Source organism: Tiliqua scincoides, chromosome 1 (assembly GCF_035046505.1).
Source record: "Tiliqua scincoides isolate rTilSci1 chromosome 1, rTilSci1.hap2, whole genome shotgun sequence".
In the NCBI taxonomy this organism is placed as follows: domain Eukaryota; kingdom Metazoa; phylum Chordata; class Lepidosauria; order Squamata; family Scincidae; genus Tiliqua; species Tiliqua scincoides.
In genome coordinates, this window is record NC_089821.1 from 84703254 (window position 1) to 84725086 (window position 21833).

General features: G+C 44.3%; 1 pseudogene; it reads right to left on the reverse strand.

The window, feature by feature from the left end:
• Positions 1-21304: 21304 nt before the first annotated feature.
• On the reverse strand, positions 21305-21424 carry LOC136637888 (5S ribosomal RNA; annotated as a pseudogene).
• Positions 21425-21833: the final 409 nt, after the last annotated feature.

The window sequence follows — 21833 nt, forward strand, 5'->3', positions numbered from 1 at the left end:
CAAGCTGAGAGTTATGCAGCCAAGAACATCCAGTGAGCTTCATTGCTTAATAGGGATTTGAATACAGATTTTTTTTTAAAAAAAAAACTCTAGTACTCTATCCCAGGGATGAAACATAAGGCCCACAGACCAAGGAAACTCTTTATCTAGCCTATGTGGAAATTGGGCTTTCCCAGCACCACAATCAGCTGCTCTCAGCTGCTGAGCTGTAAAGTGACGCCTCAGCAGAAGCAGCACTACTGAAAGGGTGGTGCTGGGAGTGCCTAAATATCATGCAGGCCACTCTTTTGGCAGTGCTGCTTCCACTCAGGTGTCACTGCTGAAAGGGCGACCCACCTGATAATTGGGATCTCCCAGTATCACCCCTTCAGCAGGGCTGCTTCTGCCAAGGTGCTGGGAGGGAGAGATGGAAGGAGGCCTCAGAAGGCAAGGAATGGTATGGGGAAAGAGGTAGGCCAAGAGGGTTAAGGAAAGAAGTCACAAAAGCGCTGAGAGACAAATTATCACACAGGCTGCCCTTTCAGCAGTGCCGTTTCTGCCAAGGCCCCAAAATATCCAGTAACTTGGTGTTAGCACTGGGTGCACACCAGTGGTGTCGTTACGGGGGTGCAGGCTGCACCAGTGACCAGAATAGCTAAAATCGTGATTTTTTTTTTAATAATACCATCATGTAATCTACCATTTGATATGGAATTTACAGCAGAATGCAATGAAAAAACCAGAGTGAAATATCTCCATTCTATCAAACGTTTTGGCCAAATAACAGAAAACAAAAATACATGGAGCCTTATGGAAAATGAAACTGAGCCCTATCATGTGTTTACTCATGAGTAGGTAAACTTGTTTTAGTCCATTGGAAGGGGCAGGCTGAGAAGAAGCCAACAATACCAGAATGGTCCTGATCCAATGAACATAGGCCCCCAAAAGCACCAGAGAAGGAACTCCCTCTCTTTAAGCTGACAAATGTATTGAGCCCTATGGAAAGTGAAACTAAGCTAGTTGTTCATGTTTACTCACAAGCAAATGTGCCTTGGCTTGTGGTCAGGTCAGGCAAAGAGGAATGCAAGGCCACCAGAATGGTCCTCATCAGATGAAACTGGAGCTCAACAAATGCTCCAGAAGGTAGCCTCCCCACCATAAAAAGCATAAAACAGAGGCTTCAGCTAGTAAGGTGAAGTTTGTTTTCTTTTTTAGACTTGTAAAGTTGGGTTGGTCCTAATAGTGATCTGGTTTAAATAAAGAACTTGAACTGAGCACTGGCTAGGGCTGATTTGGGGGGGAGGGGAGTCTGCAGGCAGGCTACAGAGAAAATGGTAAAACAGGGCTGGCTTCCCCTTATTTAGTTATTTGTGTTACTTTAATTTAATTATTTATAATTATTTATTTTAATTTGCTTGAAGATGTCACTTCTGGCCATGACATCACTTCCAGTGAGTCCTGTCATTCTAAAAAGTGAGTCCCCATGCTAAAAGTTTGAGAACCACCGCAATAAGGTGTTCGTAAGGTGACACCCTTGGTGCGGGTGACCTCACTAGAGACCAAAATCACAAAATCACTGTTTGTAGGAATCATGTTATATATCAATTGATATGTAATTTCTTGCAGAATGCAATGAAACCAACTGCACTGAAATATCTGTGTTCTATCAAAAGGTACAGCCAAAAAATCAGGGGGGGCGCACCACACCCACCACTCGAGGTCCTGCCCTGCCCACTGCATGGGAGGAGGTCCACCATGGGGGTGACATGCTGGCCTCCCGCATCAGGTGACGTGAACCATAGTGACGCCACCAGTGCACACAGGGGTGACAGGACTGAAAATTTTAAATTATTTCATCCACATTCCTTCTCTGAGCTATCCTCTGTCCGTCTATGCATCAAACAGAGAAAATGGTAACAAACCCATCTGCCAGATCCCAATAAAAACTAAACAAAACAGCAACACGGAATAATATATCACTCTCCAAATAAATCCCCTCAGGAGCTCAAAATGTCACAGAGCTTTACTGTCAGGAAGAAAAAGAAAATCCTCTGTGAAAAACACAGCTACTGAACTATCTGACAGAAATCAGACACAGCTACTTAACACTGAGTGAGGTGTTTCCATAATAATTCAAATGCAGTGTGAGATCCAGAAACTCCCACTCCGCATGCTATGAAAACACCTCAGCCAACTAGCAATCATCAGTTTCTTCACAACTGCCTAAAGGATTCAAGGAGCCTGAAGAGAATTTGAACTTTATATTACACCAGCCACCAATTCATTTTCTTGTTTTATAGGAAATTAGGAAAAGAGGAAATGCCCTTTTTTAGGTCTGTTTGAAAATGCATTCATCGGTGTGGTTGCCAGGTTCATGGGAAGCCTTCGTCAGATGCCTTTCTGTGCTTCCTTAGCAGCAGTGACAGGGCAACTAGCAACTGCCATCTTGTTTTCATCTATAATGCAATGCCCCCCAAACTCACATCTCTGGGCGCAGTTGCGTTATAGAGGAAGAAAGATGATGACTGCTAGCACAGCTGCTAAAGAGTGCTCCAAGTACTGCCACGGCCGCTTCTCAGAGCAGCCCCACAAAGTTTTAAGGTGAGATTTACTCTGGCAGTAGTGGTAGCTGCTTGAAGTGGCCATACACCAACATTGCCCTCTTTTTGTCACCAGGGCTTCATGGGTCAGCCATGGACCATCTGACTGTCCTGGAGCCTTGACCAGCAGTCAAGTTGGCCAGCCCTGGTCCTGGCATCCCTAAGTATGTGCTTGCTAGCAAGTGTCTCATAACAATTTACCTGCAGTATTACAGGCTCTCAGATACTTTAAATATTACTATTCAGTTGCATTAGTGCTGCTGCCACGTGACAAAATCTAACATACTTTCTTGTCATTTCTTGTCATGGACATTATTGAAAAAGGGTGTACTTCCTTGTAGAGCATACAATTACCACTAGTACCAATTGTTTAATTACAGGACTAGACAGCTTAGACGAGGAGTCACTAGTTGTAATACTTGACCCAGGAAGGTGGCCCTAAACCCAAAGATTACTACAAGTGATAGTTATATTCCAAATAAGATTCCTCTCTATAAGTTCTTCTTTCTAACACTAAGAGGAACTAAGACTAGACTTCCTATTCTGAATGAAGTGTAGCATCCGTTTCAGATAGCAAGTAGCAATTGCTCTTCAATCTCTGTGAGTCATTTTAGAAAAATGAGAGTGAAAAAGTGGCATTTGGCTTTAATGTCTTCATCTTGTATATATTCAGGTTAGCTCTGGTTGCATCCCCCCCCCCAAAGTTACCCAAAACAAAAACACATGCAAAAGCATTAATTACATTTAGAATGTAAAGAAGAAAGAACCAAAAAAAATGGTATCAAGGCACTTTCCCTGCTTCTAGCTTTGATAGAATGAACAGTGAAGAGCCATATTTCAGTAGTCAGTGAGAATGCCCATATTGTGGCACAGATTTCCTAAGAGTGACCTCACAGAGCATGACCTCTGCCACAGCATAGCAGATAAGAGACACTTCGAGAGTTCCCAAGATATAGCTCTGGGCCTCCTCAAAGCCCCCTTAGCAGGCCTCCATGATATATTTTTGAGCAAAACATTGGGACAGTGTTTTACCTTCCTTTCAGTCCTGAGACCATTATAAGGGTTCAGTGTATAGATATGACTTTTATGAGTTCAGGATGATTGAGCCCCTAGGAATTTGCAAGAAACAAACTTCATCTGTATGCCATCTGTTTTTGTTGAGTCCCCCATTTGTTTCACGTGTAATGCATTAAGCCTCCAAACCTATCCCCTACCACCAGTGCCAATGAACGTGCACATCAAAAAGTGCACGCTGCATTCAATCGAGGGGGGGAAAGACCTGAGAGAAAATGTGAGATAAGTAAAAGTTAGTTTTACTTACCTCCATGTAAGCCTTGGGGCTGCCTGTGGGTTTCCACAGATATACACTCCCTCTTTTGGTGGCATATAATCGTGGAGAGAAAAGTGATGAGGTTTAAAACAGAGGGGATAAAATTCAGCATCCTCCCACTCCCTCCTCCTCCTCGCCCACAGCTCACTCCCACCACTGACTTACCAGTGCCAGGGGTTCCAAGCAGGCCACTGCCACCTTGCCATTTTCAGCACTGGCCCTGTTGCACACTACATGATGTTGTCAATTGCAATACCATAAGTCAGGTTGCACTGTTGGAATGCTCGTTGTGGCAGCACAGTTTGATCATAGGATTGGGCTGTACTGTATATTAATTTAGTCACAGGACCCTGCTTTTGTTCCCCATTTATTTTCATGACAAATGGGGGCAGGTGCACTCTTTTGCAGTGGGGCAGAGTGCTCGTCTGATCTCAGAAGCTAAGCAGGGTCAGGCCTGGTTAGTACTTGGATGGGAGACCACCAGGGAATAGTGGGTGCTGTAGGCTTATACCATAGTCTTTCAAGACTGAAGGTTGCCAACCAGAGTGGCATGTGTTCTGTCTTTCTTTAAGTTGTTTTTAGTGTACAAATAAAGTGTACAGCCCTCCCTCCCAGTAGGTGCTTTCTGGCAGCCAGGGGTTTTCTCTCTCTCAGTGTTCTGGATGTTGCATCCGAACATGGTGGGAGAAGAAAAGCCAAAATAGCCACCTCTATCTGCAATTTATTTATCTTCTCAGTCGCCTCAGGCAATTCACTGTTTCTCAGCCGAACCCACTTCACAGGGCTGCTGTGAGGTTAAGCTGTGACTCTGGGGTCCTCTTAGGAAGAACAAAATACAAGTATGAGAAATAAATTAAAATAATGCGTTTCCATGGTGTTTGAACATCACCTCTTCTTTAAAATATGAAGCATCCGTTTCATTTTTGTGTATTCAGAGCTATCAGTGGCAGGTTCCTGCCCTGAGGAGCTCACAATCCAAAACAGACACAAGGGAGAAACCAGAGGAAGGGGAGGGGAATTGTGCCAGAGAAGATTGAGAATTTATTTCACAGAGGGGTGATGTCATGATGCCACATGACATCATGATGTTACTCAGACGGCCCCCTGGATGCCTTAGAAAGGCACTTCTGGTTTCCAGAGAAAACTGGAAGGGACTTTCTAAGCCAGGGGTGTCAAACTCATTTCATACAGTGGGCCAAACAGCATTCATGATGCCTGCTGAGGGCCAGTAGTGATGTCATTAGGCAAGAAGTGATGTCATTAAACAGGTCATAACCAGAAACAAACACTTTTTCTCACTTAGGAACTCATTAGCTGCAAATAACAGAAGAAAAAATACACTAATCTTGATCATATTTCAAGATATGGGAGAGCCCAATTATCATGTGGGTGACACTTTTCAGCAGTGTCACCTCAGCTTTGCTCAGCAGCTGAGAGTCTGAGGGCCAGATAAAAAGCTTCTGTGAGCCATATCCAGCCCCTGGGCATTATGTTTGACACCCCTGTTCTACTGTTTTCTAAGGCCTTTGGGGTGTGTGTGTGTGTGTGTGTGTGTGTGTGTGTGTGTGTGTGTGTGTGTGTGTGTGTTCGCGCGCACGCGCGCTAAAACATTCTGTGCCTCCAGGTGGCTTAGCTGCAACACTGATTGGAACAGCAAGAGGCGGTATTCCTCGGGTGATCAAGGGAGAGAGTTCTGATCATAAGGGAGAAAGGGTGGTGGAATTTGAGGGAGTAGCAGACTTTCAGGCAACTGAGGGTGGTGAAGGAGGTGGAGCAAAGATGCTAGATCTGTACAAGAAGACAGTGCAGAGTTTTTGTGTTGCATAGAACTGTGACGTTTTACAAAAAAAAAAATTTTAATGCAGTTTTGGCAAGCTATTATTATTATTATTATTATTATTATTATTATTATTAACAGTATTTAAATACCACTTTTCAACTAAAAGTTCACAAAGCAGTTTATAGAGAAAATCAGATAACTAATGGCTCCCTGTTCCAAAAGGGCTCACAATCTAGAAAGATGCAAAAGAACACCAGCAGACAGCCACTAGAACAGACAGTGCTGGGGTGAGGAGGGCGAGTTACTCTCCCCTTGCCAAATAAAAGAGGAGCACCCACTTGAAAAAGTACCTCTTACCCAGTTAGCAGGGGCAGATTTTGTGATCTGAAGTATGGGTGGACGTTAAGAAAATGTTACAACCCCACAAAATAATTCCTATTTTATCATGCAAAATGGATTAGCAGCATTCAAGCTAAATTATTTTCCTTGCTGTGGAAAAATGTTAAGACGAGCATGTTCTTTAATAAAATTCTAGTGATGCCCTCACACCATATTTTCACTTGCAAGCTGCAAGGAATGGAGAGATTGAATTTTCTATGAAGTAGAACCGATTGCAAATAGTGAATTAACAATGCTGCAAATGTGGCCTCAGGCCTTGAGGCATCTCCTTGTGATTTATGGAATGGTTGAAAGGGCCTGCAATACTGGGCAAGCATCCTGATTTCAAACAGGAGGGAAAAGAAATGGGGTAGAGGAAAGGAGGAGTTGAGTTAAAAAGATTCTGTAACATTTGCAAAATGAGTCATGGGTGACTGGACTCCCGCAAAGTGCTAGTTCAACTCTTGTGCTGTGAAGTAGTCAATGAACCAATCAAGATGGATAGGAAGCACTATCCTTTCTCACAGGTCAGGAAAGGGGTTCCCCCCACCCACGAAAACTATCTGCTATCAATACTCTGCTATTACATTAGATACATAATGCAGCATACTTTTCATCTTGATGTAGATCTTGAATCCCAGTTCTTCTGGACAAGAGACACTTTTGCTGCTGCTGCAGTTCATACGTGTTGTGATCCTTGATAGCCTACCTTGATAGACCGTCAACAAGTTTATTGTCTCCTAAAGTAATTACTTATGGAAGCCCTTGAAAATGTTTTAGCAGTTTCTGCAGATACTATATTATATGGTTAAATTTTACATTTCTGGAAGTTGTGCATGGAGGAGCACAGGACAAAGTCTTTTACCCCAGTACCCCCCCCCCCATAGAAACAAGACAAAACTCAATTCTTTGGAATAAAGATGGGGCACATGCTTTAATTCACATCAATCAATCTTATACATATCACCCTACCGTGTCATAATATCCCAAGTAACTGGAGTCAGCATGTAACTGTTGGTTTTCTTTTGAGCATCACTGCACTGACTCCAACCTGAAGTTGTCTTCTGGTGATTCCAGCTTTTTAGCATCAACCTCTGGAAAGGGGATCAAGGTAGCTGAAATGCTCAGCCTACTGCAAGCCAGACAGCCTCTGAATAGACTTTGAAATTCAAGACTGAAGGTCACCAAACTGCACCTTCTGAACCAGATAGCTTCTTGAGATCATTCTGATTTCCCCTCTGACTCTTGCTTATCTCAGTGTGCACACCAATATCTTGGAAGACACAAAACTTTTCCAGGTGGGAAGACCAGAAGGGATTGTGAAGAACTCCAGAAGGATCTCTCCAAACTGAGAGAATGGGCAGCAAAATGGAAGATGTGTTTCAGTGTAAGTAAATGTGAAGTCATGCACATTGGGGCAAAAAACCAAAACTTCACATACAGGTTAATTGGTTCTGAGCTGTCTGTGACAGATCAGGAGAGAGATCATGGGGTGCTGGTGGACAGCTTGATGACAGTGTCAACCCAATGTGCAGCAGCGGTGAAGAAGGCTAATTCTATGCTCAGGATCATTAAAAAAGGAATTGAGAATAAAATGGCCAATATTATAATACCACTGTACAAATTGATGTAAGTCTGCATATGGAGTATTTTATATAGCTCTAGTTGCCACATCTCAAAAAGGACATAGTGGAACTGGAGAAGATTCAGAAGAGAGCAACCAAAATGATGGCTTTGAAAGCTCCCTTACAAGGAAAGGCTACAGAGTTTGGGGCTCTTCAGTCCAGAAAAAAAAGTACCTGAGGTGGGAACATGATTGAGACATACAGAATTATACAGGGGGTGGATAGAGGGATGTTCTTTTTCCTCTCACACAACACCAGAACCAGGGGAAATTCACTAAAATTGAGTGACAGGAGAGTTAGAACAGACAAAAGAAAATATTTCTTTATGTTGCATATAATTAGTCTGTGGAACCCCTTGCCACAGGATGTGGTGACGGCCCAGTAGGAAGGTGACCTCCATAAAGAGCTCACTTGTGACAGACTCTCATGGAAATAAGGGAATTATGCTGCAGTTCTAAGAAATACTCACAGACAGTGTTTAGAACACTACACATAACACCACTGCATACCTAAAGGGCTTTATTGCCCACTGAAAATGTTCCTACTTAAGTACTGATGAATCACTAGTGGAATGGTACTGCATATAAGGTTCCCAATTATCTGATTGTTCTTTTCTGGCCTAGCCAGGATTTTGTTACTTCCTGGTCAGATGCCAGAACTGTCATTGGTGAAGCCACAGTTTTAAAGAGCATCAGGTTCTGTTGTCTGACATTTTGTGTGTCAATCCATACTACAGTTTGGTGCAGTTCATCTTATTTCTGAAGTGCCAAACGTCAGCCTTCTGAAAGATAACCCAAAGGTGGTCAGTACCATTTTGAAGTGTGTGATCTGGAGTGTTGTGTTGTTGTTGTTTTGGATGCAAAGGCACAATGCCAAAGCTGGCAGCCAGGCTTGGTCAACAGCCACTTGAAAGTCAAGCTTTGAGTGCTTGGCAGGCAAATTTACACAATGTCTTTCCAGGTTCTACTCCCACCCAGATGCTAGAATTTTTGGAAAAGAGAAACTGGCAATTTGAGTGCCGTAGGGATGGAGCCAGTGCTTCAGAAATCACTGACCAGCTCCTGCAACAAACTGACAGAAGGCCTTTCCCTTCTGCCTTGAGATATAATAATAGTAACACTGAGCAATACTGAGTAATACTGAGCATTTGTATAACACTCCCAGGTGTACATAGGGCCCTTAGGATGACCTTGCCAAGTAGGTGAGTATTAATCTCTGTATTACAGATGTGACCGATGCTCTGAGAAAAGTGCACTACCTAAGGCCATAATGGAGTGTACAGGATCAAACTAGGTAAGACTTTAATCACAGCATTGACTGTGGCATGCAATCTTTTTTGATAAACAGTACATGCCAGGACTCTGATTTAATACCTGCCACTATTCAAACCCCTTTCACTGGTGTTCCTGGAGGAGGGACAAAACACTAAGAGCCCAATCCTGTGCTCGGCGGCATGGCTTTGCGAGCCTCTCCTCCAGGCTCCCGCCCATGCTGGCCCAGTGCTGGCCCAGCACGGTAAGCAGGGACGGGGGTGGGGAGGAGGCACTCCGGGGAGGGGTAGGCTGGCAGGGGGCAGAGAGAGGGCAGGGGGAGGCGTGAAGCGGAGGCATGATGTGGGGAGGGGGCAGGCTGGAGGTGTGCTAGGGGAGGGAGGGAGGTAGGTCCCTACACAAGCACCTTTACTTTACCGCTGACCTTTTGGTTGACGGTAAAGTGAGTAGCCCCATTGCGGGGATGCTTACCTTACTGGGGGGAAGAGGACGAAAGTGCCTCCCATGGTAGCCCGGGGTGTGCAGGATTCGGCAACAGCCGTTCTCGGTGGCGCCAAGCCTGGGCGCCCCAGGCAACTCAGGATTGGGCTGTAAGGGTGCAATCCAAACTTGCCCTTGGGCCAGCGCAAGTCCCTTGTGACGGCCCAGGAGGGTCGCAAATATGCTGTAAAGCACGTTTGCACCTTGAGAGTCAGCTGGGCCAGTGCAGGGACATGCACTGGCCCACGGAGGCTGAATCTGGCCTCCGCATAGACTCAGGCAGGGAGGCTTGCATCTGATGAGTTCAACCAACCCAAGGGTCTGGGGTGGGCAGGGAGCTAGCGGGAGGGAGGCATTCCAGGGCAGGGTGGGGAGAATGCAGTCCTGGGGACAGGTGAGGAGTGGGAGGTGGTGCTGGGACCCGGCAGATGTGCCAGATCCTGGCCTCCCTTCCTGAGCAGCATGGAGCAGTTGCAGGCTGCTCTGCTCTCCCTGGACTTATGACAACTCCAGAGGTCGCACAAGTTCAAGGAGACCCTTTGGGGCTGCGGTGGCTTACCGAGGGGTAAGGGAAAGAGTTTCCCCTTACCTTCGGCTGAGCCACTTTGGGCCCCTATCTTGCACTGGATTCGGCACAGGCCTCCTGGCCTACCTCTTTCAGTGCAAGATAGGATTGCACTGCACATTTTCCAGGTGCCTGAACGGTTGTGTAAAGCAGCCCCTCTCCCTTGCCTTCAGAGCCATTCAGAACAGGGAAAGTGAAGTGGAGGAGATGCCTCCATTTCACTCTTGCTGCTCCAAAGAGCTCTGCAGGTGAGGGGGATGGACCGCTTTACACCAGCATTCAGGTGCCTACATAGCTTAGCGTTTTGCCCCTCCTTCCAGGAATGCCAGTGACCCCTGTATTTGCTATTTCCCATTCCAGAGGGAAGTATTCAAGGCCTACAATGCGAGATTCGTTCCTCCAGGACAGATAGCAGGGCAAGTTAGGCAGTGCTTAAATCTCTTCCTATTGAAATCAATGAAAAGCAAAGTCATTAACTTGGCTACATTGTGCCACAGTTTAACAGGTAAGAAGTAATCTGGTAAAAAACTACATCATCAAAAAAACCACAACTTTCTCGTGGCTAATTAAAGCAGAAGAAATGAGACATGGTGGTATTATATGGTATTAAGTGCTCCTCACCAGGTCTTGTGAAATTAGAGCTCTTCTTTACATAAGGTGAGTATTTTCTTTCCAAGGTTTTCTGCCAAATTAATTCACACAGCAAAGCACTAACAGAATTACATCTCCATTAATGCCTGTTGCAACTTTCATAGACCTGCTTCTTCCAAGCAAGAAATTATCCTTGCCCGTGGATAATTCCATATCCACACTGATTACGCATTTATTTTAATCACAAATGTGCACACGCTATATAAAGTTTAGTAACCTGACATTACTGGAGTCATTAATCATATAACAGGAGATTACGAAAAGTATGGATGCCAAGCATACCATGAGTTCACTTAAGTGTTTAATGCCCTTGAAGTGAATCTGTAATCTCCTGTAAAAGAGATGATACAGGTATTTTTAAACAGCTGAATCTCTAGGGTCTGCTGTAGCCACCGCACTGACGTAGTTAAATTGACATTATATACTTATTAAGTGATGAAACCTTTTGAAAAACCTTGAGTGACAGAAGCAAGGAAAAAACCTACATGTGCCAAAAGAACAGGAGATGGGGGTGCCAAAAGAACAGGAGATGGTTTTTGAAATGAAGGGACAAATGTTTACCATTGTAAAACACTGGAAGGCACACAAAATAGAGCAAATAAGGGCGTAATCCTAACCCACTTTCCAGCACTAACATAGCAATGCCAATGGGACATGTGCTGCACCCTGCAGTTGGGTGTCACTCACGGAGGCCTCCTCAAAGGAAGTGAATGTTTGTTCCCTGACCTCAGAGCTGCATTGCCCTTATGTCAGTGCTGGAAAATGGGATAGGATTGTGGCCTAAGTCTTCTACACTTTTGACCATATCAGTGGATGCCGGGGATGTGCCGTCAGGGAAGGCACGGGAGGCAAAGCCTCACCAAATCCAACAAGTAACAAAAAAAAAAAAAAGCATAAAGGACCCAACAAGAAAAAGAAAAAGTACCTTATCTTTCCATGCTGCTCCTGTCTTCTCCAACAAAGGGCACGATCATAAGAAGATCTACTCAGAAGTAAGTCCTGTTGTGTTCAATGGGACTTACTCCCAGGAAAGTGAGGTTAGGATTGCAGCCTTAGTCAGTGAGTTAAGCACACACTACTATACAGCCAGCAGCCAATTTGCTGCAATCATGGCTGGGTTTCAATGAGAAACAGACAGGGTGGTTGCATCAGCAATTGCTGGGAGGCAGCAGGCAGACTTGCCTCTGTTCTGAGAAAGCCATGAACAAAGCAGGGAGCCTGCATAGAGGGACCAGGGGAAGCACCAAGGCTATTGAGCTGCATTGGGGTGTATCACTGAGCTTTCCCTAGCTCTGAGTGAGGGACAAAGAGGTTAGAGTATTAAAAAATGGGGGGGGGGGGAGAGAGAATGTGTGTATGTGTGTTTCAAGGAAGGTAAGATCTAAAAGAGACTGAGCTTATGGGGAGGTGGGGGAGAGAGAGATTCATGTGAATGTGCCATCTCCAGGCCTGGACATCACATGTCATTAGTGGATGCAGGTGAGAAAAACAGAAAAAAGTGATTCTCTGCAGTTTTTTTTTGAAAATAGGATATAGGATCCAAGGAGGAAAACTTGAGTATGTTTCTTCCAGACATTCCAGAATGAGGAACTGCATCTCAGAATAGAGACCTCATGGGTCAGCATTTTGCATCACCTCTTTACTGCGTGAGGGCGAGTCCCAAGGAGACAGCCCTTTGGAGCTGCCCTAGTAATGGGGACTGGCCTTAGACAGCCTGATGGGCTCCTTCAGCATCTTCCCCTCATTCACATTCAGATGCACATTGGATTGTAGTGGGACAACATGGAAAAGGCTGAGTCTATGAGTAGAGGGCCTGATGTCCTGTAGAAAAGGGGCATAGTTGCCAGGGGGCAAAATGAACAGGACTTGACCTCATGGGTCTCATTTTTGTTCCGAGTCCACCCAGGTTCTCATACTGGGAAAGGTACTGAGGAGCTTCCAGCCATGCATATTTGCAGCTGGGGCTGTACTTCCCCTTAGAGGGAACGCCTCAAGAATTGATGAACAAAGAGTTTGAGTGTTTTTAAGTGAGGGGTGTTTCAAGCAACCATTTCACAAGTGCGAGGAGAACGGAGTGGCTTGGAGCCGCTTCACACTGTTTGGGGAATGGGGTTGGGACACAGTATAACTGCCAGGTCCCCGCCCTGCCACCTGCTCCCTGCCCGTCCACCCTCTGGAATGCCCTCCGACCGCTCTTACCCCAACCTGGAAAGCCTCCCTCCTGCCTCCTCCCCAACTTCCCCAGACCCCCGCATCAGCCAAGCTTGGCAACCTTTCCTCCCATCATCGGCACAGAGGCTGGATGTAGCTTCCGTGGGCCGGCAAGCATCCATGCACCAGCCCAGCCAACATACGAGGTGTTGTGTGATGCTAACACACCCTGTCTCTTTTTCTAACCAAGATAGCAAACCTGTGTTGTACCACTTAGGTTCAGGGCTGTGACTTGGAGACTGGGTAGCTGAGCAGTGTCAGTTCTGATCTATATTTATTGGACAGATAGATGGAATTGTCTATTTTAGAGGTCAGCAGTGCCCTTGATTTCTTAATGTAAGCTTGACCTGAATGTTGTTCCTTGTATTTCTTTCTGAAGCTCTGCTGGATTAGCTTAGAAGGGCCTGTGGCCTTGAGATTTTCACCCAGCCTTTTCTACCAGGCCTTCCTTTTGAAGCCAAGCATGGTCAGGTCTGCTTGTTTGAGAGAACTGTTAATGCTGTAGCACTTACAATTGTACAGGTGGCATCTGCGAATTTGACTCTCTGCAGGTTCTGAACCCAAAGATTGCCCCACTGAAGACCTCCCAGATGCTCCCAGAACTTCATTCAGGTCATGGCTGGGAAGTTTTCTGCGTCTCAAATAGGCTGCGTACCACCACACAACATACACAGGCTCAGAACGCTGCCCGGAGTCTTTTCCCAGTGACTTCCAGTTTTTGCTGAAAACCGGAAGTCACTGGAAAAAGGTTCTGAGCAGCATTCTGAGCCTCTCCAGGGCTCAAAACAGCTCCAGTCATGGTCAGAGTCCTAGAATGGAACCCCCACAAATACAGAAAACCACAGATTTTCTGCTGTTTTGGGGCCCACTGGAGCTCTAAATGCAACTGGAGCTGTTCTGTGCCTTTGAGAGAATAGAATAGAAACCTCGGGAATGGAACCCCCAAGGATAACGAGGTCCCACTTGTATACTTTTTCTAGGATAAACAATTTTCATTGCTACTAAATGAATGAATGAAAGAAAATAAGCAAAGCAAAGCAAAGAAGATATAATCTGTGGCCTAGATGCTTGTTGGTCAGTCTTCCTATGAAGCGGAGTGGCATTAGGTCTGTTCACGCTTTGGAGGAGAGACCTGGGAGCAAATATATATATTAAAAACAAACAGCAAATAAAATGCTTAAAAATTGTTTTTAGTTTTAATTAGGACCTGATTATAGCTGGAGCCATGCTGATGAGGTTACAGAGGTCAAGTGTTTATGCAAATTGGGGCATAAATGGTTGTTACCAGCTGTGCCAGTGCAGCACTGAAAAGAGGGGGCCCCAAGGATCCCTTGATTTAATATGCAGTGCATCAGGTTTCTGCATCAGACAACATTGGAGATATGGTCCCAATCAGGCCTCTGAATGGACTCATATAAAATTTTGGTGAGGGGGAGTGAGTAAAGAGACAAAGTAAACTGGATAGTGGGAAGATCTTGGGCATAGTGTGGTCAGCACAAAGAACATGGAAATTGGCACAGGAAGAAATCATGAAATTCCACACTACTAGATGACTATGCTAACTATGGAACATGGGAAGTTCAACTGGTAGAAACAGTTATGGAGAACTTTGGAGATAGAACTAATGAAATAGAGGCTTTCAGGTGCAGCCATGGTTACTCTGGAATCAGGAGAGCATGACCAAAGTGTTATTCCAATTGGTGGGTAGAATTTGCCACATTCCACATGAGGGGCAAACACAAGTGTTTGGCCTTGATGCTTCAGCACCAGACAATAATCAGACAATGCCCAGCCACCCCCTTAAGATCCCGTGGACTGGTGTGGTAAGCAGGTCCTGTTGGGTGTCAGCCAGGCCAGCTGCTGCCCATAGCGACTATGTCTCTCCCATTAGTTGGAGAGGAAATAACAAGAACTAGGAAGAAGTTGATCAGCTTGGGAGAAATGATACAATCCAAATCTTCCTTGATTCCATTGAGAGGTTGCTGCTGTTGATAAGATGGGATTGCTGAATGACTGTCAGCTTACACAAGGATGGGAATGGCCATACAGGGAATAGAGAGCAGCTGCTATCTCCCTCAAGGGAGGGAACTTGCCATAGTGGTGTAGCTAATGATCATGTGGGCCCAGTACTTAACTCAAAACTATGCCCCGGAAGTGACATCACACCTGAGCTTTTAAAAAAGTGAAAATGGGGGGAAATCCTCCTCCTCCCCCCAGCAGCTCACTGCCCACTTGCTCTGCCACCTCCCCCCAGGCTTCTTCCCCATATTTACACCTTACTGGTTCCCTGCTTTATCATAACACCTAAGTGGCTCTCTGAAAATCAGGGTCATTGGTCAGTTTTGAGTTAAGAAAATCCAGTTTTTGTTACATAATGCAGTTGTGTTTTTATTTTCTGGTTATTTGGCTATAAATTTTGACAGAATAGAGATTTTCACACAATGCAATGTTTCATTGCATTCTGCATTAAATTCCACACTGAATGGTGTATAACATAATGGTATTATTCAAAAATACCAAACTTTTCACAATTTTGGTCTCTAGTGTCAAGCTCAGGTTGTTGCTCCTCTAAAGCTTGTTGCCTGGTGCAATTGCTACCCCCTGCACCCCCTTAGCCATGCCAATGACCTGGCCTAAAAGGGGATGGAGCAGTATTACAGTTAGAACCACGCAAGTTCTGTGTATATGATTTTAATAAAGTGTGACCTGTTTAAACTTCTTGTCTCTTTCTGTATTGGAGGGCGTGCAGGCAATACATTGACCACATGCTTTGATTCTATCCACTCATTCTTGAATTCCTATTTCCTCACCCACTACGTGTATTAATGAACATAGCAAAGCTAGGAGAGTTCTGTTATCAATAATTACTGCTGCTGTGAATTGCCTCAGTGTGAATTCCATAGTTTAACAAAGAATTGTCACCAAGAGAGGGTGGCAACCCAAATGGAACTTCTGTTGGGAGATTGATCCAAACAGAAGTTCCCTCTGAAACTGAAAAAGTGTTACACTCTCAGAAGGAGTCCTTGCACAATGGTTCACAGAGCAAGCTATCTTTTGCAGCTCACGGCCATTTAACTTTTACTTTGTACCGATGTGTGCGAAAGTGATATTTTGTGTGTGTGTGTATACACACAGAAAATCACCTGCCAGATGAGGATGGTTGGCAACCTTCAGTCTTGAAAGACTATGGTATAAGCCTACAGCACCTGGTATTCCCAGGAGGTCTCCCATCCAAGTACTAACCAGGCCTGACCCTGCTTAGCTTCCAAGATCAGGCATGTGCAGGGTAACAGTTGCTGTCCCAGCTGAGGATAACACTTCATGCATCTGAAGATTATGCTACAATAATTTGGGCAGGCTTTAAGGTGTCACAAAAGTTAATATTGCTTTTCCAGAGTCAATGGCTTTGAGGAGCATATTTTGCCACCTGAGCCTAACCCTGTTTACTTAGAAGCAAATTTCACTGATTTCAATGGGATTTACTTCTAAAGTAAGCGTGAATTGAAAGGCAGCTTTTTCATTTTGAGCTCACAGAGAATTTCATCTGGGCTGTGCACATAATGAATAGAGGAGCCATGTGTTCTGCCCACCATATCAAGCACCGCTTTAATAACACTGTGCTTAGCACAGCTGGGTCACCGCCATTGTGCAGCCATTATTAGATACAGCCGTCATAGTCACAGACATTAGGGAGACTCAGAAATGCACTGAAGACATTTCTGGCAACTGGAAGAGGAGCGGTCCAGCCTAGATTTAAGGCTGCTCAACACAAATGGATTTTCTGAAGTCCCAATCCATCCAAATGGCTCTCTCATGTGTCTGAATTGGATCTGGGAGAACTATCAAAAGAACCTTCCGAAGCTGACAAATAACATCATATAGAAATGCCCAAAGGCCTTGATTCTCAAAGTCCTCAGGAGTTTGAAAGCCAAGGTATGTGTGTGCAGGGGAGGGGCTAAGGCAGTAGTACAATCCCCAGGATTGTGCTGCTACCAGGGATAGGATGATTTTTTTTTCTTATCTGGAGCCAACTCCAGAGTACTGGAGGGTCCTGGAAAACATAAATTTCTGGTTTTTGTCACAAAAGTGAAGTGTCTCCTCTTTGTTATTTTTAGCTATTTGGAGGCTGAGGGAGTTCTGCGGAGGGCTAACTGCACTTGCAGGATCCGTCAGAACTCTGACTCCAGGTAAGTTGTTGTTGTTGTTGTTTTTTAAAAATCAAAAACCTTCCCATCCTTGGCAGCAGTGCAATCATGGGGATCATGTCACTGCCTTCTCCCTTCCCCTGCCTCTTAAGGGGTCAGAAGCTGGGCTTCTCAGGCTGGAGTATCACGATGCCCTAGTTTGAAAACTTCTGTCCATAGGGTTTTGAGCAGTCTGTGAAGGATCAGGAGAGAGATCTTAAGATGCTGAAAGAGTGTGCAGCGGCAGTAAAGAAGGCCAATTCCATGCTTGGGATCATTCAAAAAGGTATTGAGAATAAAACTGCCAATATTATTATGTCACTGTACAAACCAATGGTGAAGCCACATTTCGACTATTGCGTCCATTTCAGGTTGCCACATTTCAGATATACAGTAGTGGAACCTGCTGAAGGGAATGACCAAAACAGTTAGTGGGCCGGGACACCTCTCTTACGAGGAAAAGTTACAGTGTTTGGGGCTCTTCTGTCTAGAAAGAAGGTATCTAAGGGGGGGACATAATTGAGACATAAAATTATGGATAAAATGGATAGATAGAGGAAAGTTCTTCTCCCTCTCACACAACACCAGAACCAGAGGACATCCACTAAAACTGAGTGGTGGGAGATTTAGAACAGACAAAAGTAATATTTCTTTAAACACCATGTAATTAACCTGTGGAACTCCTTGCCCCAGGATGTAGTGATGGGACCTGGCCTAGATTTTTATGAAAAGGGGATTGGAAAAAGTCCATCATGATGACTGTATGCAACTTTTGGGTTTTAGAGATAGCCTTCTCCCTTCATGCCAAGCTAGACTAAATGGGCCTTTGGCCTGATCCAGCAAGACTCGTCATGTTCTTGTGTCACTTTGTTAAGCTAACGGTAATTCTGATGATTACAACATTATGACAAAAAAAGTCAGGGTTAACATGCTTAATGCTTGGAGAAATCAGCCCTTGCTCTCTTAGGGAAAATTCCAGAGGCGCCCTTGGGCTATGCAAGTTCCTTGCAATGACCCAACATTGTCACGAAAGTGCCAGATCCTACCCCATTCCCGGGTGTCCCAGAGCAGTCCTGTGCCACTTCCTGAGGTGGCACAGATCTGAGTAGCCCCATTGGGACTGCAGTGGTTCTCCCCAGGGTAAGGAGAAAAGTTTCCCTTTGCCTCTGGCTGAACCTCAGGCTGCCTGAAACTTGTGCTGCATACAGCACAACCCGCTGGCCTGCCTGTTCCAGCGCAAGTTAGGATTGGGCTGCAAACTCTATAAATACATAAATACATCAATTCTATAAATACATTATTAGGCATGGAACAGTTACAAGAGCTTCATCCCCAACCAGTGAGATTCATATTATGTGACTATTGGTCCTTGAGTAATAGAACTGAGAAGTACAAAGCAGCATCAGAGAGTTAAGGGAGTTCATTAACTCTTTTTTTCTGATCAGCCTCATAAATAAAGAAACAGGGCAGACTGCCACATGAGACTCTGTTCTTGACTTTCAGAGCTTTCTCTTGACAGTCCTCCTTGTCTGGCAAAAGATGAATGGAGTGGGGAAATAGGAGCTGTACCCGAAGAGAAAGAAGCAGTATTTGGTCAGGGATCTAAAAATCCCTGCAGAGCAGGATGCAAACACACCGGCTGCACATCTGATGCGGCCTTCTAGCCTGCATCAAAGGCAGGGCTGAGATATTACAGAGATTGTTATTAAACTCTATTAAATTCTAGGTGTCCTTTTTTACAAGGGCCTTTCTGGAATAGTTCTGTCGTAATAATGTCAAAGGGATGATTTTCAAAGCAGAGCAGCCTCTCTGTCTCTCGATGGTTTCACGCAGCTGTTGTCTGAAAATAAAATTGGTATAATCACGGCAGCGAAAGCATCCCTTAGTCCCTAAAACTCAAAATGCCTCAGGAATGAGTTTCATCAAAGCGACCGCAGAAGATGAATTTGAGGAGGGAAAAAAGGAGAGAGATTTTTAACTACGAAGGGCTTAGTCAAAATGCTGCCACTAATTAGTTTTTATAGTCTTTTTACCACACAGAAGCGGTAAACCTAAAAGGAGCAATATTATTAAGCAGAATTTATCGTGGGCTTTGTGAAGTCGCTAAACATTCCGTTGATGGGGAGGCAAAACCAGGAATTTGATGAGGAAAGGGAAAGGAAGAGAGAATTGAGTTCATGAAATACTGATACCTGCACCACTGAATCCAGGTGGGCCCCCCCCCCATGTCCATGGGGAATCCATACGGAGCCCATGGATATGAGGGAATCCTATCCCCTTGGCTCCCTGAGGCAAATCCCATTGTTTAGAGGCTTTCCGGCAAAGTGTATCATCCTTTTACAGGATGCTGTAAGCGTGCAAGCTTATAACATCTGTAGGCAGGCTGCAGGCAATATTGGCATGTAGCGAAATTGTTCAGTTAATAAAAGTGGCCCAGTTTAAAGCCAACTTTTACCTCATATGCTTATTGGGTGCTGGGGGGAGGCTGCTGGGGTAAAAGAAAACAAAAAGCAAGTAGACAGAATGATAACTCAAACTGGAATAAGGAAGAACTGCGCAAGAGTTGTTCGGGATATCTAACTTACAGTGAAAAGGGAAGTGGCAGAAAGTCATTTGGATGAAAAATGTCTTTTTTTTCAAACTCTGTAAAAGTCAAGTCACCAATTGCACTGACTTCCTTTTAGCAAAAAAAATAATAGCTGGCATTCTAGATTTCAGGCAGAAAAAAAATTATATCAGCCTTTTTAAAATGTGCAAGGATGTCATTCTCCAATCCTCTGTAATTTTTTTTTATTAGCCATGAGTATCTTTGTAGTGACATCTAAATCAATTTGCATCCATTAGAATTTGAAATTCATCTGTTCTCTAAGCTCTTAGCCTTTCTTGCAGGAACGTAGTATTGTACCTTGCATTTCAATAGATGAATGCATATCAGATACAATTAAACATAATGGGGTCTGAAGACATCATGTATTTGAAGTAATCTGGGTAACTGTACAATAAAAGGCTATTAGAGAATTAGGGAAGATGGACGTGGGCAGTCGCCAAGAAGGAATTTGTATGAAAAACGCACCTTTTTCATATATTAAAACTTACATTGGTTAACTGCAAGCCTGAAGACAAAACATTATTGGTAAACACCAAAGATGATCAAGCAAAAACCTGAATATACGCCAATCCCAAAAATATAAATAAATTCTACTCTATTGATTTACAGTCTGATCCTATGTGTTTTGTGACAGAGGATACTTCATTTCCTGGCGTGTGCACTGGGAGTTCAGTATGGAAGGGCTTTAGGGATTGGTGTGGTGGGTTCTGGGATGCTGGTAGGCCCTTGCTCAGCTCCTGTCCAAGTCAACCTCTGATGGCACCTCTGACAAGGCCTTGTGCCCAGATGTGTCCAGTAATGTACTGTACTGTACAAAGGCCAGAGGACTCTGTGCATGTGTAGAAAAGTGACTGTACTGTACAAGCTTTCAGGTTCATGACAGAGCAACTAGAGGTACTGATAGGTTCCAGCATGTATCAGTGTAGTTCCATTATGCCTGGAGCCAGAGATCTGCTGCCGTGCTCTATCAGCAGCAGAACTTACTCCTGTATTTTTCATTTTGTTTATCAGAGTCTGAGCAATTATTATAATTTTAAAAGGTGGCATTATTATATTAGTGCTTTGTAAAAGACATCTGTTCCCAACATGTTTAAAAAGCCTACTATGTAGCATGGTTAAACTTTTCAAAGCGCAACTTTTAAAATGAGACATGACAACATCATCACAGCTAAAACCTGATTGACTAGTGACAAATACCACTTCATCTGAGAAGCAACCCATACAGTCCTTTTCAAAAGAGTAATAAGTACCAAACACATAGGAAGGATTTTACTATAGACAGGCAGCCTGTTCTGAACTGGATTCATTCACTGTATATTTTTGAGTTTCATTAAACTGAGTAGAATTGAATTTGAAAAGAAAGCACTTACTTCACAAGCCACTTCTCCAGGTGTCTGTTTTCAGTTATTCCTGTTGGTTTGGAAACATCTACCTGTATCACCAAGAATCCTAAAAGCACTCCTAAAAATGAATGAATGCTGGTTTTAAAATGCTTGAGGTGCAATAGATCACTTATTCAATTCTTAGAGTGAAAGTGTGTGTAGGAGGAGAAAAATGTAGCTTTCAAGAAATCTAATGAAACTGTTGTTTTGGATTCTTGTATTCTGGTTGGCAACCTTCAGTCTCAAAAGACTATGGTATAAGCCTACAGCACCGGGTATTCCCAGGTGGTCTCCCATCCAAGTACTAACCGGGCCTGACCCTGCTTAGCTTCCGAGATCAGACCAGATCAGGCATGTGCAGGGTTATTCTATCTGGAAACTACAGTATATAAGAGTTTCTAAATTTATCACATAAAGTTTAATGTATGCACCAGTGAAAGCATCAGGTTGCTGGCAGGTGGGCAGCACAACTCCGTACTTTCTTCCCATCTGTGTTGAACTCTTGTACTTCTCAAGTTCCTTCTGGCTAATGGAAGCATCCTCTAGAAGTCCCACAATTCAGCATCCTTTGGGGAATACTCTGAGGAGGGTGATGAATACATATTGGTGTAAATACCTCTGCTAGGTTGTACATCACTGTCACCAGCCCTGGGGGTTTCAGGGGTCAGCCTAGCCATACTGACTGTTGACCAGTGCCTGACTTGATCAAGTTCTAATGACCCCCTCCCTAACTTCTGAAATTCTGGAACTGATGGACAAACATTTTTCCCCCACATATTTATACCGCCC